Below are 17,071 nucleotides of genomic sequence, written 5' to 3'. Positions count from 1 at the left end.
TATATGCATCTTCACTAGGCTTTTCATCATATTGAAAAGCTCCTTTGCAGAGTTGATGGAATGTAAAATCTTGTATTAGTTTTTTTCTTCTAATATTAACTTTTTATACTGTGCAATACATTGCTTATAGGTCTCTGTATCCTGAGAATCATACTTAGATCTCTGAATTTGCTCCTTCCTTCTACACAGCTGTTTCTGAGCTCTCAAATTCTCAGAGAGCCATTGTTCTGATGGAATTTTGCATCGATTTGTATAGATGTTTTCTTGTGCATGTGTGTCAATTGCCCTTCCGATCCAAGCAAAATAATTCTGACTGGTTACATCAAGATCAGTCGAAGAGCTAGGCTTAGTTTCTAACAAGGTTTGTGATAGGGCAGAGTGAAGAGCTAATGTTCTGCATGGCCTACTCTTAATACCATGAGGGTTTATAACCCCCCCCCCCCCGGTAGGGATCGAGTTGAGTTAATTATAAACATCACAGATTTACGGTCAGGCCACAATAGTGGTAAAGAGTCTATTATATGGAGGTGTGGGTTACTGGTAAAGATACCATCCAATACATGTCCTGCAGAGTGTGTGGAACATTTGACAGGCTGACAAAACCTTACGCTGGTCATTGTATCAGTCAGGGAGGCGGTTTCGTTTTCCTAGATTTTTTCATAATGGTAATTCAAATCCTGCAACACTGAAAAGTCAGCAGATTTAACTCTAAGTTCTAACAATGGGCTTAGGTTTGGTACAAAAGGTGCTTTGGGGCCGGGGGAGGGGTGGTATAACGGTTAACCGCTAAAGGTGTAATGTTTTGTAAGCTCTATTTGGAAGGAAAGTGTTTTACAATTAGAACTCCTTTAACTGCTTGCAGCCAGAAGGCAGCGAATGAAAAGATAATGGTGAGCAACAATGGCCATCCCACCCCCCTCTCTTACTTGATCTATCAGCTTTAGCAATCGTGTAACCAGCCGGGATTGCCTGAAACAGGTAAGGACAGGATTTATTATTTGCCCAGATTTCTGTGACGAAAATGATGTCTAAATTTTGAGTGACCAGAAATTCTGCAAAATCAAAATTTTTTTTAATTAGTGACCTCACATTGAGCTTTGAACATTTAAAAACTTTGTGTGAAGTACCCCAGGGGTCAATATCAGGTTTTACACTATGTGAATCTTGTAATGTGACATTGGGGAGAGTCAGATTACAATTGAAACATTGTACCTCGTCCGGACCAGAACATGGTTCAAGGGTAGTGCAAAGTGCATTCATTCATTCTGTATTGAGAGCCAAAATGTCTTCCCTGGAATACCCCGTAATGGATAGCTTTCCTGAAGCAAGAGGACCAGGGGTTCCAGCTAGCGGCGAGATCCGGGCCGGACTGGTGCAGACGGTGCGCTTGCTCCTTTATAGTGCCCGCCCAACACTGAAAGACTAGTACAGAAACAAAGATGGCGGCTCTGATCTACAGGCAGGTACCGTCAAAAAGTGCAAATAAGAGCTTCCCTATAAAAACAGTATCTTTAAACCAATATGGCATTAGCATTTAAAAATCACATCTCCCAACTCAAACAGCAGCGCTGTGCGGTTGCATCAGCCTGCTCATTTATAGTCCCCTACCAACACTGAAAGACTAGTACCTCAACAAAGATGGCAGCCCCGCTCGAGCAGGCGGGTACCCTAAAAGAATGCAAAAGTGCAAATAAGAGGTTTTCCATAAAAACAGGCTATTTAAAACATTATGGCATCAGCATTTAAAAATCACGTCTCTTTCCCAGCTCAAACAGCAGTGCTGCGTGGTCACATCAGCCTGCTTAATTATAGTTCCCGACCAACACTGATAGACTAGTACAGCAACAAGGATGACGGCCTGCTTTAACAGGCTGGTACCGTCAAAAAGTGCAAAATTGCAAATAAGAGCATTTCTATAAAAATAGGATCTTGAAATCATTATGACATTAGCTACGCTTCAGCTTGACAACATTTTTGATGTCCCATGATTCATGGTTGAACTCAGAGCACAATAGAGAGCTCTTCGATGACTCCATTTATGCCTCTGCCACTCATAAGACTTTCCTCTCCGTCCCAGTCGGTGAGAAGTACTCTACTCCTCTAAATGGCTAAACTAACCTTATACAGCTTACAACGGTGCAGGAATCTTTGTATTTCAGTCTTCTGCAGAAATCTTAAATAATTCCTGTCACTGGTCATATGATAAATAAATAAATAAATAATATGGATCTTTGTTCATTGTCAAGGAGAATTTAAAATGATTAATCATTCACATCAAACCTTCATAAACAACAAAGTTCATTTAGTGTTTTACTGTAGTCAATAAAGAGAATTTAAGTGAGTTAGAAAGTTGTATCATCAATCCAATAAGATTTGATTATTTTATTCAGTAAATGTTAAGTTTGTAGTCATTATTACATATTCAAATAATCCATTAGTTGATCTTTCAAAGCAAGGCAACATACCAAGTTAGTGAATATTAAAAATAGATTAGAGATAATACCTCAAGCATTTTCCATATATGAATTTCCCTAATCTAAATTAAGTATAAGAATGGCAATTTCCTAATTAAGCCAAGAAAAAAAGTGTCAGCTCAGAAACCCAATAAAGAGTTCCGATGAGTAAAAAATAATGTGTAAGCATGAAACTTTTGCACTTAAGCAATAAAGAATTTTTCAAGTTGGAAAGCATTCTCAGCTGTAAATCAACATCTTTTAAAAAGAATAGGGCTTCAGTGGGGATCTCTCCTGAAGAGAGGTACCCCTGCGAATATCACAAAGAGCGTCCAAAGTGCTCTAACCTACTCTAGGAACACATATTAATCTAAATTTGCTAAAACACAAGTTGAAACAATTGATGCATTTCTTGTATTCAGTATTCAATCGATTTCAGAAGCGCCCTAATTTCTCATGCCTTTGCAATAGGCCATAGAAACAAATTCTTGAACAGCTACATCATCCACATCTTATGGCTCAGACACTTCTTTCCATGAGTCATACTTCCTTCCATCTCCTCTCCTTCTGATGAGAACCTCGCTATCAGTTGTCTAATACATAACAAATGGCTATTCACTAACTAACAGAGAAGAACATCTTATGCAACACTAAAGTTCAATGTGAAAAACAGGCCTTTCAGTGCTAATGCAAATGTTAAATCAATGTTACTATGGCATGAGTAGTTAGGCTACCTCAAGCCATTACATTATTATTTCTTTTGTATGCTTGTAAGACCTTATTATGGTCACCTACTACAAAAATTAAAAAACACACTTTCTATATAAATGTGTTTTTGTTTGCAAAATGAAAGTCACTCCATCACTTATTAATAAAAGAATAAGCTAACCCTGCCTCATTAACAAACTATACCATTTGCATCATATGTAACATTTGTCAGGCTTGTAATGCTGTCCTCAGAGTGTAATGTGATGTAATGGATAATGCTAGCCTCCAGTCTTGTAATGATAGCTTATAATTCAACTTCAACGTCTCATAGGTTCCTCTCTATATTTCACTATTTCTACCTGTTAGAAATGGGGGTCTCTATTTGGCAGATGTAGGGACCTTTGTCCAAATAGGGAACCTTGCTTCTAGTCAGGGTAAGGGGGATACACTTCTAAAATAACCCCTGCTCACCCCCTTGATAGCTTGGCACGAGCAGACAGGCATATCTCAGAGGTAGTGTGTGAAGCATTTGTAAACACATACAGTAATACAGTGAAAACACTACCAGTTCAGTAAAATAACCCCTTCCCTGCTCATGACGGAACCACTCCGTCATGAGCCACGGGCGCTGTGTGCTCATGACGGAGTGGTTCCGTCATGCTGCGGCCGTTGGCGGCCGCTCCGCCCACGCGGCGCTAATTCTCCGCCTGTGCGGGCGATTAGCGCAGTGGGCGGAGTCGTGACGGAACCACTCCGTCATGAGCACAGCGCGCCCGTGACTCATGACGGAGTGGTTCCGTCACGAGCATGGGGGCGCCGCGCTGCCCCCAAACCCCCCCAGCGCCGCGGCAAAATTCGTGCCGCGGCGAAGGGGTTAAGTAATCTTTAAACCGAACAAGACCAAAACAACAAAAATCCACAATACAGTAATAAAATTATGACTTTCAAATGGTAGAAATAGTTCAGTTCAAAGATGTACCTGGATGTAACTAACCCGAACAACTACCGTCCAATATCCCGGTTGCAACTGCCAGCTAAAATAATTGACAAAATAATGAATATTCAACTAACCCAATTTATTTGTGATAATAACTTGCTTGATCACTCCCAGTTTGGTTTCTGCTAAAAACACAGTACGGAAATGGCACTCATTAAAGCCACAGAGGAGATCAGAGCGGTGATGGATGGAGGAGGCCCACTGCTCTTGTGCTCCTCGATCTGTCAGCCGCTTTTGATACTGTTGATCACTCCCTCTTGCAACAGCGGCTGGAGAGTCTGGGGGTCAGGGGTACGGCACTAGCCCTACTGTCCTCCTTCCTCAAGGACAGGAGATTAACAGTATCGGTCGATGAGTATCATTCAGAGCCTTATGCCCTCCCAATGCGGAGTACCACAGGGCTCATCTTTGAGCCCTTCTCTTTTTAACGTCTATGTCTCTGAACTGGCTCCTCTGATCCGGGACTTCGGGTTCAGTCTGACGTCTAATGCCGATGACACCCAGATAGTGGTGGCTGCATATAAAAATCAGGCTCCTCCTACTCAACAATTTCAGAACTTTATGTGTACTATAAACAGATGGATGAGTACACACTGTCTTAAACTCAACTCTGAAAAAACAGAGGTCCTGATCTTTGGTAATATGCAGCCAAATTGGGGCAATCTGTGGTGGCCGGCAGAGATGGGAGAATCACCAAAACCAGCGGTCAAGGCTAAGAACCTGGGAGTGTGGTTTGACAACAAACTTTCGCTTTCTCAAACGCTACTGTCTCGGCCTCCCACTTCCTTATCAAGAAAATAAGGAAGATTCTTCCTTATATTCCCTTGGACACCAGAAAAACTGTGATAGCAACGCTAATTCAGTCTAAACTGGATTACTGCTACGGGCTTTATCTAAACATACAGAAGCAGTGCTTAACAAAGCTTCAGACTGTTCAAAATACAGCAGCACGGCTACTGTTCAACACCCCTAGGTGCAAATCTGTATCTAAAGAGATTCGCAGCCTGCACTGGCTTCCCGTAGCACAACGCATCAAATTCAAGGCTCTGTGTCTGTCTTACAAAGCACTGAACCACACAGGTCCAGTCTTTCTGCAAACCTTTTTACCTGGTATGAACCAACCAGACATCTCCGTTCTACAGGGGCCAAACTCCTGTCAGTGGCCACAATTCGAACATTGCATTAGGGTGGCCGCAGCTTTCACTATGGCACCTCCGAACTCTGGAACACTCTTCCGATTGAGCTCAGGAGTACGAACTTCCTCTCCACCTTCAGGAAAGGACTGAAAACCTGGTTGTTCCAGAACTAGACGCCAGAGCGGGCTTATTGTGTTCTCAGCACCAAGACACCGCCTGGTATTTGTGCGCTTTATAAATCCCGTTAACATTAACAAAATTGCAGATGCAATACTTTTCACACAAAGTACCTTGGATGCGTCGCACACCCAAACAAAAAGGGCCGCTGGAAGGTGATACGTTGGTTCTTTACACTCAGGGAAGGTGAATCATTGGTCCTTGCTCCAGAGGAGGTGAAGAGGTGGTTTCTTACTGCTGCACAGGGAAGGTGATGCATTGGTTCCTCACAGGAGAGGAGGTAATGCACTGGTTTCTTGCTGCGTGGGGAGGTGAAGCGTTGGTTTCTTACTACGTCCCCCAATGATGTGACAGACTTGGTGCCTTGATGCGATGCGATGATCCGGGACGATGCGTGAGTTTGCGCAGCCGCACAGCAGGGCTTGCATGATTGGTGTGGTGATCTCAGACTTCGGACATCGGTGCACTAGATGCGTCGTGCAGCAATTTCACGAGCCACGGACAGGCGCTGCGACGATTTCTTCAATGATGCATCGGAAACAGGTGCAGATACGTCATGCTTCTCATTGTTCTGTTGCTTTTCCAGCTCTAAACAGCCAAAACAGCCTCCAGAGGCCCAGGACAGCTACAGGAACCTCTTGGCAGGTCAGACCTCCCAGCAAGGAATTCAGGGGAGCTGGAAGTGACGTATTTGTGTCCCTGAGACTTCAGAACAGGGGGCAAGCTCTTCCTCAAGCCCTTGGAGATCTTCCTCAAGCATGGGACACAGCAAACAGCAAAGTCCTTTTCCTTTCCTTGGCAGAAAGTAGCCAACCCCAGACAGCAAACAACCCAGGGGCAATATTCCTCCTCATTTTCTCCAGCTCTTCTCCTTGGCAAAGGTTCCTCTTCATTTCCCAGAAGTGATCTAAAAGTCTGGGGTCTCTGCCCCTCTTTTTATAAAGTAAATCTCTTTGTTCTCTCCTTGCCCAGGGCTTTGAGCCCAGTCCAAACCAGTTCTGGGGGGCACTTTGTAAGTGCACAACAACCTCCATTGTCAGTATGGGCCCTGGCTCCGGGCACACCACATGGGGGCGGAGCCATCATTGTGGAAGGCAGGCACATCCCTATTCAGGTGCAGGTGCTACTCCTCCCACCACTTCAAATGCAGACCAGGCCTATTCAAACTAGCACTGACTCATCCAGACTCTCTGGAGCCACTGAACATCCCCAGCCCCTGTCACTCCAAAGTCAGACAGTCAATACACATCCTAGCAGAGGCACACCGGATGGCTAAGCAAGAAAATACCTACTTTCTAAAAGTGGTATTTTCAAACACAGAATGTAAAAATAACCCTCACTAAAAGATGCATTTTAACATTTTAATTGCAGGTTTACTAAACTTTATTTTCCTATCTGGTTCCCAGGGGCAGTTATGCTTATAAGATGTTATAAGCAAACTCCCCTATTCTATCCTATGGGAATAGGTAGCCTTGCAATAGTGAGAAACACAATTTGGCAGTATTTAACTATCAGGACATGCCACACACACCAGGGCATGGCCTACCTTTCACATACACTGCACCCTACCCACAGGGGTACCTTGGGCATACGTTAGGGGTTCCTAACATGTAAGAAAAAGGAAGGTTAGGGACTTGCAAGTGTGTGCACTTGCCAAGTCAACATGGCAGTACCAGACTGCACACAGGCTCTGCAATGGCAGGCCTGGGTTTCATTTACAGGCTGCTTATGTGGATGGTACAATCAGTACTGCAGGCCCACTAGCAGCATTTGATTTACAGGTCCTGGGTACATACAGTGTACTGTACTAGGGACTGGCTAGTAAATCAAATCATCCAATTATGGAAACACTAATCCATACATACAATTTACAGGGAGAGAATATGCACTTTTGTGCTAATCAGCAGTGGTAAAGTGCCCAGAGTCATAAAACCAACAAAAACAGGTCAGAAACAGAAGGCCACAAAGCAAAGAATCTGGGGATAAATCCTCTGTAAAAGTCAGGTCTAACACAACCCACTTCCAGCCTGAAACCGGGGTAGATTAATCAATCCCTTAATGGGCTTCCCTGGTTGAGGTGATGGAACCTAGACCTGGCCCACAACAGCTGGGGCACATTCTGGTTCTACCCCTTTCTGAAACCAGTTGGATCCCTCTGTCCATACGCTCAGCGCCCAATAACCTAACCCATGGTAAACCCTTCTCCTCACCTGTGGACACCATCTTGCAGCACCTAACCTAAGCTTGCTCACAGGTGTTTCCCAACAGGCAGACAGTACCCACACGGCCAACACAGAGGTATGGCCCAGTCCACCCCGGTGTGTTACTCCTGTCCCCCCAGGGGCCACTCTGTCCACCAGGACAGCAAACCACAGTGGCTATTGACAGTTGTCAGTGATGAGACCCATGCCCTATGCCTCTCATGGCTCTTAAACCTCTGTGGTGTCAGAGAGTGGGGGGCAGTAGCCCCAGGTGCCTGGCACCCTTTATCCAATCTCCCTCCTGTCAGGTCAGGGATGGCATCCTGACACTGACCCACCAGTGCCAGGCCTTTACCCGGCGGCTGGACAGGAGACTGGGGTGGGCTTTCCCACACCCGGTCTTCTTCCTCAGGGCTTTGCACCCTCCAAACTGGAGCGATATCCCCTTCCAGAATTGTCAGAGCACCTTGGCAGGTGTCCTACACAATTTACCCACTAGTTCAGGGATTCTGTCCTGCAACCAGGATCCCAGCCTAGGCTCTGTACCCTTAGACTGATGGAAGTCAGGGGTGAGGCTGCCCTCTCCCTGCCCACCTTACTGGGGCCCTGCACCCTCCCACCCAGAGCAGTGCCCCCAGAAGACAACCCGGTAGGGGTACTGTTAGCAGTCACCCCTTCCTCCAGGTTAGGGGGGACACCCTGAACCTGGCCCTCAAACCCAAGGTCTGTATCCTTAGGCTGGACCTGTGCCTGGCAACTCAGGACTTCTGGGGGAGTACACCAACACCTCCAAGGGAAACACACTCCACTGGAGGTATATAAGAGTCTGCCTGGTGCAGGTCTCCCGCCTCCTATCCACCTGAAAGATATGTGCACTTTAGCACTGAACAGCAGTGGTAAAGTGCCCAGAGTCATAAAACCAAAAAACAGGTCAGAAACAGAAGGCCACAAAACAAAATAATTGTGGATAAACCTGCTGTAAAAGCCAGGTCTAACACTACCTTTTCTAAATGTTGATCTCATAGTAACCAGACCAACATATCCACCATGCAGAGTTGTGTCAAATGATATTATCAATTCACAATTGCTTGCAGAATGTATTTCTCTACCAAAATCCAGGCTGTGTTTGGTGATTAAGTGGTAACTCCTACTCCTGTGTTTCTGTTGCGCAAAATCGATTTTTAGCACGAAACATTTAATATTACCTTTCAACGTGCTCAGGACCACCAAAGCCCTAAATTGCTGAATTTAACTAACAAGTCCAAGAATGAGCCAAACTCCAGGGATCAATAAGATGCTGGAAGCATATGCTCTCTGGGTATAAACCCTTGCTCCATGACTCTTCAATGAGGTAGCTAAGTCAGACAAAAGCATGCTTATCAGTGGAACAGCACTTGCAGTGTTCTATTAATCATAGAGAAAGAAGTGGGACTAGAATCTGTGCTGTGACCCAAACCTCACACTTTGTAACTGTATACACACTCTTGCACACAAGTACAAAAACAAATTACTCTTGTGCATTCTCCAATAAGGCAACTGAGAAAACAGATCCCATTTTGTCTACATACGAGAGTGAGGGAGTAGGTTCCACTTTGCTGTCTTTGGTCAGCATGGGACGGTAACTTGAGAATTTCTCACTTCAAACTGGCCTGTTACGTAGGCTGGTTTTTCAGTTATTTTTTGGCTAAAGTTTGCAATACTCTCCCTCGGTGATAAAATCATATCTCACCTGCAGCAAGGCTTTAAGAACCCCTTTGTTTACATTACTCACAAATTAAAAGAAATATTTATTGCATAGATAATATAAAATATCAATTACTATCATAAAAGCAACTACAATGCATCATATATACTGAAGATGCAACAAAGATTTACCACTATACAACCATGAGTTTAATCGTGCAAACAAGTACGCAGGAACACAAGCTTCAGAAATGTTACAAGTTTCCCAATAATCGATTGTCTTGGAAAAGCAGTATCTAATTGCCTCATGTATTATTCTACAGTTTTCTTGAATACAACCAAGCTTCAGAAATGTTCTCCTTGTAGGCAGTAGGATTGGACATTAGCACACAATGTGCTCCAAGGATTCATCCTTGTAACCACAGAGGCAACACGATCTGAGTTTTAAGACACTTGCTGCTATGCCCAGTTAGAAATATGCATGGTACTACTATATGTTTTAGCACCAGGAAGGCCTTATTGAGCAAAAGTGCTTTATCCATCATTATACCATAACATAACTAGTGTGGCCTTGATTCACAAAGGTGGCGGAGACCCCACAGTCGTGACGGGACCTCCATACTGCATGTAACCCATTGCATGGACCCCGCCATGAGTGTAGGCCCCCTCGCCACGATTGCGGGGTCCTCGCCACAAATGCGGTTGCCACTTGTGAATCAGCCCTTCAGTGATCAGTTTGATAGATGTGTGTTCTGAAATGTGCAAGTTTGTTTACAGTACTGTTTGTATGTGTAATGTGCTGTAAGTGATACCTCACTGACATCTTGGAGGTGACATTACAAAACAATTGTGTTTATTTATCATGTCACCAGAGCAAAGGCATTACAAGACGTGATACACTTATGCTCGTGACATATCCCTCTCCCTCTTTCTCTCTTCCCCTTTCTGTTTTTCTTTTTCTTTCTCCCTCTCAGTAGCGGCTCCTGGCGGGAGTGCTGCGGGCGGTGGGGCTGGGAGGGGGAGGAGCAGGGTGAAGGTTAGTAAACTATGGCATACGGCCGAACAGAGGTAAGTAAACAAATAAATAAATAAAATGAAGTCCATTGCGAGCGCTGCATCGCATTTGGCGCTACTGCTCTCTCCCTCTCCCTATATATATATATATATATATATATATATATATATATATATATATATATTCACTTAAAAAACCATAGGTTTCACACATGTTATAGTTAGGTGGATATTTCACTCGTAAAAAACCAATGAAATTCCCCCGTTATAGTTAGTTCAGATAACTATAACTTGCGCGCCCGCAATCCACTGCTCATGACGTCACATATTACATCACTCATGACATGGTCAGTGGCATCACTCATGACATCACTGATGACATCATCCTTGTGATAGAGTGGCGGTCGCGCGAGTTATAGTTATCTGAACTAACTATAACGGGGGAATTTCATTGGTTTTTTACGAGTGAAATATCTACCTAACTATAACATGTGTGAAACCTATGGTTTTTTAAGTGAATTTGCAAGGTTTTTTAAATGCTAATTCCTAACTATAACGTGTGTGAAACCTATGGTTTTTTCAGTGAATTTGTACGTTTTTTTAAATGCTAATTTATTTATGTATTATTATTTTTTTTATATATTTATTTTACAATAAACTACGTATTAAAAAATATATATATTTTTTTGGTTTTCACCGTGCGCGCACGGTGCGCGCACCCCCGCGATTTAAAAAAATAAATAAAAAGAATTCTGCCTTCGGGGTCCTTCAGGGACCCCCTGACAAAGGCTAGGGGGTCAGGAACTCTCTACCCTGCCCCCTTTTCACGTTCGCCACCTTCCTTTTTCACTCTCGCACGGAAAACAAACACAATGGCGGCCGACACTTCCTGATTTCGACCGATTCGAACGTTGACTAACATGTAACCACCAATCAGAATTACGCTCGCGCACGTTAGGGTGCTCGCATGGTGCGCGCACGGTGCGCGCACCCTGCGCGCGTATAGATATTGATATGCTTTTAAATGCTATTTTCTCAGGAAATACTGAACAGATTTACACCAGACCTGCAAAAGGCACTCCCTTGACCTTATGGCTACCTCTCTGCCAAATTTCAAGTAATTCTGTTCAGCCGTTCGGGCTGTAGCTGCGTCTAAAGGTCCTATGGAAAAATGCATGGGGAAAACGCGTTTTGGGACCCCCCTTTTTTCTCGGCCCCCGCTTGACGAATCACCCCGAGACTTTCACGGTAGGAGCTGAACGGAGCACCCCATTAGTTTTGAAAATTTCGCGAGGATTCGTCAACCGGCGCCAAAGTTATTCAAAATAGAATTTTGAGATTTCCTATGGAAACACGGTCCTAACTATAACTATCTACTGGCGACCGCCAGTAGATAATATATATATATGTATATATTTTGAATAGTCGATTCCTGGTCAAGGAAAGAATCCACACGAGCCCACTTAGTCAGCAAAGCAGTTTATTCCTCACAGGGCAGAAGAGGACGACGCGTTTCGACCACGTCCGTGGTCTTGGTCACATGACCATAATCTCCATTTGCACCAGTTAAGAAGAGTAAGTGCACTTTTTTAATTATAGACATAGAAGAAATAAACAAATCGTGTTTTGCTTATGTAAATAAATCATATCTATGCAATTTGCAAAATCATCATTTAGAAATGTACAGAAAGTAATCTAACAATACAATTCAATTCATTGGTAGTTCGTATTATTAACCAGTTGGTGCAAGAGTGTGGTGTTGAATTCATTCACAAACGATAAAGGACTAGTGCCTAGTAAACTATGTGACAGATTCGATATGCTTTGTTAAAGGAAGTTTTTCTCACAAGTTGAAACGAACAATATGATGAAGGGTTTAGTGCCCTTTAACAACTATCCAAATGTCGACTTGGAGTAGAGGTGACTCCGGTGCTCGTAATTTTATCACAGATGTGAGATACAGGAGGATTCATAGTGGTGTTCCTGTATGAGATCAAAAAGACAGATCTAATTAATAACAAAGTTTAACAAACCATGAACAGACAAGGCTGTATTTTACTCACACTGGTTGCATATGTATATATACATATATATTTTCTCTCTCTCGCTCTCTATACATATATATATATATATATATATATATATGCTTCACCATCTCCGTCCCACTAATCTGACAAGGACACACGGCACTCAAACTGTATATGTATAAAGAGAGAGAGAGAGAGGATAGAGAGAGAGAAAGAGAGAGAGAGAAATGCTGCTGCTACTATACTGGTAGAGCGAAATTTGTTACAGAGGTGGTGCTTTTAAGGCCTCTCTCAAAACTTGAAAAGTTTCCAGGAACGGTGGCGGCTGGTGACATTTGAAACTTGTGAGGCGTTAAATGATTCATACTGCACCTCGTGATTTACGGCGGGTTTGCAGCATGACTCACGGTGTAAACATAGACAAATGCCATTAAAAGTGCATTTATCGCACTTCCATACTCAGCCCATAAGCAGCCCGAGCATGGAGACACCACCTTCCGCCTCAAGGGCAGCGCCCACCTGAGTCTGTGCCCGCCGCAGCGCTTGGCGGTGCACGGTCAGGTGGGTGGGTAGCTCCTGGGTCTTTGCACCTGCTGCAGATGCCTGGCAGCATTTTCAGGATGCCTGAAAAACGATACGGGCACACCACTACAGAGGGGTAGGTCACTGGACGCGAGAGAAGGAAAGACATTTTCTCAGCCTCCTATGGAGAGGGTGCCGACGGAGCCTGATCTCCTTAAAAGATGGGTTAGGGAAAGGTACCACAGTGGTGGTATTCAAGCAGCCCATTGACTGCTAGGTTTGAAATGACTCACTGTTTGCAATTAGAAGTGTCATAATGACACTTTTAACTGCAGTGACACACGGCGGACGGCATGACACGACAGGCGGTGGGGGGGTGGAAATGGGGTTGTCGCGGAGGGGATGGGGGAAGGCGGGAGGGGTTTAATTTAAAAAAAATAACTTTAAACTTACCGTCCTGCGCCTCCTCAGCTTCCCGCCGTCCGGTCCTGCATTTTCAATTCCCGCTGCAGCTTTACTCAACGATCATGGAAGGCAGCTCCCTCCCTCCCCTCACCAATCACAACGCTGCAGTGGCAGCGTTGTGATTGGTGAACCACATCGTAGCGCGCCCCACCTGAGCCATTTTCTCACGTAGAGAAAAAGAGAAAGTGGGCGGTCCTGCTCGTGGGCAGTGGGGGAGTGGCTTTGCCCACTGTTATGGGTATTGACTGTTTGGTCGGCCCCAGGGCCGACCAAACAGTCAGTACCCACAACAGTGGACAAAGCCACTCCCCCACTGCCCGTGACCAGGACCGCCCACCCCAAACCAGGAACTTCTGCTTTCTCGCCGTGCGAGAAGGCAGAAACATAAATGGTAGTTATTACCATTTATGTTTCTGCCTTCTCGCACTGCGAGAAAGCAGTGGGGCGACGCCCCCAGGCCCCAATGGGGGAGCCGCCACTGTAGGAGACCTCCGTCAGGGTTTAAGATAGGGACATTTTCTCATGCTGCACTAGGAACATTGTAGTTAAACTGCACAGTTTGATATTGAAAGCATGTAACGCAGACGCAGAGTGTGCCGCAGTTTTTAAGAGGCAGAGTGAAGGAGTCTGCACCTTAGGAAAACGATTTTTCCATGTTTTTTTGAGCAAGTCCCCAATGAGCTCACATTTTAATTCTGCTCTCGGAGATTCAGGATATGAAACAATGTAAAATAATTAAGTACTTGCCAAGGTTTCATAAATGTTACAAATTTTCTTTAGTTTTAATAATGTTTAAGGAAACTTTGAGATATGGAGACGGATGGTTCTTTGGTGAACTATCTCACTTTGCACATTGCAAATTTTAGACTGCCTCTCCCTTCTCATCCCATATGAAATGGCTCTTGTTGTGAGTCGCAGGGCAATTGATAGACACCACCATTCCTCTGTACTCGTAAAAGGACCAGTAGATAGCTAGATCCAGAAAAAGGTATAGCACTGTTTTGAACACGCTTACTGTACGTTCTGAAGCTATCAAAGCACAATGTACAAAGCTTTGTTCTTCAGAAGAAGAAGAGCACAAGAAATCTAGTACTAAATGTAGATGTACAATAAAGAGACGTTTTTTGGTCCGTTATATTCTTCAGGAGATGCTGGTGTGTGCACGTCCTTTGTAAGGAACTGATTGTGCCTAAATGACATACTGACACAGCATCTTAATACTATCCACAAAAAGCAAATGACACCGTATTTAGACCTAATTGCACCCTCCATCACTGATTCACCTGTCAGGGTCCACCTACATAATCTCAAACTGGGAAGGAATTATTATGAATGGATCCCATGCCATGCTATATCGTCCTTCCATGCTACAAACCACTCCAATGTCAAACTACAGAGTATGAGTTACCTCATAGCCAACCATTTCAATAAAATCAGAAAAATTAGAAAGGATCTAGACAAATATCCACCTGCAATTGACACAGAAACCCAATTTTGCAAAAAGAAAAATCCCCGGCCAGCTGGAAAACAGCCAACTCAAATGCAAAACCATTGAACTTCGTTTCAAGTCCGATACCACCTCCTCTAACCAAAGAGGAACCTTATGCCCACACTGGTTGCAAGTCACCAACTTCTCCCTGGACCAGGGCTCTCTCCTATATTTCCTCAAGATAAGGCATGCCTGTCCCTTGCTTAAAAGGTCAAACACTGACCCGATGTGCATAAAAGCTACAGTCTTCCCTTCTTCTCAAAGATCCTCAGTAGATATGTAGCCTGCTGGCTAGAAGAACATTTTCCCAACAATCATTTCCAAAATGATTTCCAAGCTTAGTTTGTGAAGGCCACTGCACTGAAACCTTCATTCGCAAAATTGTGGATGGTGCCCTACATTACTTTGATGAAGGTATTTCCTGCCTCCTAGCTCTCTTTAACCTATAAAATATTTTTTTATACTGTTGGTCAACCTTAAAGTCTTATCTTTCTGAGAGAATGCAACTCATTAAAATAGGAAATTATTTTTCTGCACCTATTAATGAACTCTGTTTATTACCACAGAGCTACATTATTGAATCTCTGCTATTCAGTCTCTATTTGGAATCATTAGGCATTGTACATATAAAAACGTGGTATTTCTTTCTTGCAGCATTCTGATGATATCCAACAATGCTTTAAAATCAAATGCTCCAAATGCATCAAGATACCCACCTCCTTTCCCATGAATAGTGAAAAGTGAATGATACACGTAAACCTAAAATTAAATCCATAGAAGACTGAATGTATCCTCATGGAACTAAACAAAGGACAGGAACGTCCTGTCCAGTGGTCTTCTAAGCTCAAGGGCATAGGACTCCCCACAGAATAACACCTTAGCTAAATCTCTTGGCTTTAAATCCGATAAACATCTCCACCTTTATCAACATATCAAAAAGATGGTCATAAATACCAGTTTACACCGAAAACATTCAAAAACTACTATTTTCACATGTGGACTATGGAAAAGGGCTACTGATGGGACTAATGACATCTCACCTAACTCCACTCACAGGTGTTCTACATTTTGCAGAATGTCTGGTCTACAATACTAAAGCTCTCAGTGCTTCACACCAGTTCTTTCATTACTTCTCATGGACTGTCGTCCAATATTTAAGACCACCTGCATCACCTATATGGCCATAAAGATGATCAGACCTGAATATTTGTATATGTACATAGATACTGGACACTTCTAGATCCAGGAAGTCCTACATTCCGAAGTAGGCATTCTCTGAGCATGTGCCCACAATCTTAAATGCTATATTGACACATTTCTGACAGGCCCCTTCAATCTCCACTTTTAAAAGGGGCATTAAACAGCACTTTCCAAAAGTCTTCTCATAATCAGTACTCACATAGTGCATCCCCAAACCTGCACCATGAAGGTATCAGTATCTTTATGAGGGCTTTAACTCGTGTTCTGATGTCATATTTTTGCATGTACATTTGTTTTTTTCATGCCCTGTACAGCACTCTACTTGACTGTGCCAGATCATGAACCTAAATAGATAAACATAGGGTTTCATAAAGTCAGTGAACATGTTATGACATTGTTAACTAAAACTAAAACTGAAAGTTCATCCAGTGCTAAATGTTAACATCATGTATAGGCTTTCCTCAATGCAGTATTCTAATGGCGAGCCAATTACCCTATGGCTGGGGAGGGGGAAGTCGCATATCAACTGGCCAGAATATTTGAATGTAAGTAGTTACCCTTCCTTTCTGATAAGCACTATGCATTCTTTAGTACTGTGCTTTCTTTGTCACTTTCAGATATTGTGGGGCTGGATGGCCCACCTCCTCTATTTTGTTTTAGTGGGACACCATTATATATTTGATCTCTTCTGACCTCATCCTCACCTACCATTGTAGGTTTTCCTGCAAGCACTTTCCAAATTGCATGTGCTATGCACATTTTAGCACTCATCCATTTTTCAATATATATTTCCATTTTTGTGGCCACGATACATACATCTTCAGTTGATTTTCAGACAGCTTTGTACTCAATACACAAAGAGTGTCCATTGCATTAGGCTCTTGCTAAAGACTGTACGACTTTCTCAATTACGTGCTCTTTATTTTATGCTTTTCTTCCCTATTCTTGTTTCTACCGTCCTTGGAGAGTTTATTCTCTACCCTCGCCTTTGATTGGATA

General features: G+C 43.4%; 1 protein-coding gene across 3 annotated transcripts in view; it reads left to right on the top strand.

Annotated features, from left to right (window-relative positions):
* FUT9 (fucosyltransferase 9) overlaps window positions 1-17,071 on the top strand; it is a 513,529-nt gene that overhangs the window by 391,811 nt on the left and 104,647 nt on the right. Inside the window, exon 5 of one of the 3 annotated variants that reach the window (XM_085611138.1) lies at window positions 863-978. The exons of the other annotated variants lie outside the window; for them this stretch is intronic. The gene's annotated coding sequence lies outside the window, so the exon portion shown is untranslated. The remainder of the gene's footprint in view (window positions 1-862; window positions 979-17,071) is intronic. 3 annotated transcript variants of the gene reach the window in all.

This window comes from Triturus cristatus, chromosome 6 (assembly GCF_964204655.1).
Source record: "Triturus cristatus chromosome 6, aTriCri1.1, whole genome shotgun sequence".
NCBI lineage: Eukaryota > Metazoa > Chordata > Amphibia > Caudata > Salamandridae > Triturus > Triturus cristatus.
This window is presented reverse-complemented; position numbering and strand designations above follow the sequence as displayed.